Source organism: Haplochromis burtoni, unplaced genomic scaffold, assembly GCF_018398535.1.
Source record: "Haplochromis burtoni strain Fernald_Lab_line unplaced genomic scaffold, NCSU_Asbu1 Contig_1146, whole genome shotgun sequence".
Classification (NCBI taxonomy): domain Eukaryota; kingdom Metazoa; phylum Chordata; class Actinopteri; order Cichliformes; family Cichlidae; genus Haplochromis; species Haplochromis burtoni.
In genome coordinates, this window is record NW_024583507.1 from 44,448 (window position 1) to 45,996 (window position 1,549).

The window sequence follows — 1,549 nt, forward strand, 5'->3', positions numbered from 1 at the left end:
CTCCTGATGAAGCAGACTGGTCCCAGTATGAGGAGATGCACTGTCTGCAGAACCAGTGTCCACAGCTGGTAGAGACTGGATCCTTCAGGACGTCCTGACACAAAGCACAGCAGGACGGCTGCTCCTCCTCACAAACACCGCTCCTCTTCCTCCCTCTGTGAACACATTTCTTTATCACTAAAATTATTTACTTTTAGTGGCAAACATCCAGATTCAGCCAAACTGCAGTTCCAAACAGTTCCTCTGATTTCCTCAACACTAATTAACTGCTTTTCTTCTCTGCCTGTCTTATTAAACTCTGAGTGATGAATACAAACTCTTCCTGCAGATATTTCACAATTAAAGCCTACCATCAGAAAGAGACATTATATCCTTCACTGTTTTACAGCCACTGTGTGCAGCTTATCTTGGGTTAGTTCACTTTGAACCAGTTTAGAAGTGCTGTGCAGTGTCAAACACAGAGAACTCAGATTTTTCCCAAACACAATCAAGATGAGCAAGGGTTCACTTAAAACCTTGGATGATAGTGACCCACACCCGAAAGTCCCAATAGGGCTTAAAAATCTGGGACTCTCCACCAATAGCTCTTAGAACTGAGGAAGCTTCAAAAGAAGTTTCAGAGGGAAAATGTCTTCAAGAAAGAAGTCCAGTCACTTTTCTTTTCAAGCTCCTTGGATCAAGATGACCAGGTTTCTCTTCTCGTATAAAACCCAGAGTGGCTGACATGAATGAACAGGAAAAACTGACAGATACGAACCAACAATAAAAGTCAGCTAATTCCTGTCAGCCAATAATAAACACCTGTTCAGTGACATTTTCAGTACTTAAGAATAGACAAGATGGCTTTTAGAAATGACCTATTTCTAATTTCCTTTATCAATATTTGATAAGATGTGCACATCAATAAGGAATCATTTCATTTTAAATAAATTCCTGAACTTTATTTCTTCACATTTAGGTTTAGGTTGTTGTTATATTTCTTCATAAATATTTTGTCTCATTTCAAAACTTTCTGTACATTCAAAAAATACAACTAATATCCTTTGTATGAGTTCATCTGTACATCTGTGTTACTAAGACTGCATTTCTTTAAAAAAGCTAAACTAGTAAACTATACTTCTATACACCAAAAATTTGCTATGGCTAACAAGCTTTGGTTGTGGTTTTGGTTCATCAGTGGTCTCCTGCTAAACATACAGCTGGACTTAGTTTGGAAAAACCAACTTCAGACAAAAACAAAACAGTGTTCCTGTCTTTATGTTCATTTTCATTTTCACAAAAACACTCATAGAGCCGTGAGCTCCAGCTCAAAATCAATAGAAGCAAATCCACAAACTTTTCACAAGTGGAAGAGCTACGAGTTACACTAAGGAACTGCGGACTGCTTCAGAGGCATCTACCATCAGCGACCCCCACTACTAGATCTCACCCACAGTGGAAACATCTCAAGCAGGGCGAGAGAAAACAGAAGAGGGATCAGCGTGGAGGCAGATTTGATTCATCCATGAGGCAGTCTCCAACACCGGCTGCAGACTCACCCACCCCCACT

At 40.0% G+C, this 1,549-nt stretch overlaps 1 long non-coding RNA gene across 1 annotated transcript in view; it reads right to left on the reverse strand.

The window, feature by feature from the left end:
* Positions 1–6: 6 nt before the first annotated feature.
* The window catches only part of LOC121813110, a 9,855-nt gene continuing 8,312 nt past the window's right edge, over positions 7–1,549 (reverse strand). Inside the window, exon 3 of the long non-coding RNA XR_006053522.1 lies at positions 7–155. This is a non-coding gene — a long non-coding RNA (uncharacterized LOC121813110). The remainder of the gene's footprint in view (positions 156–1,549) is intronic.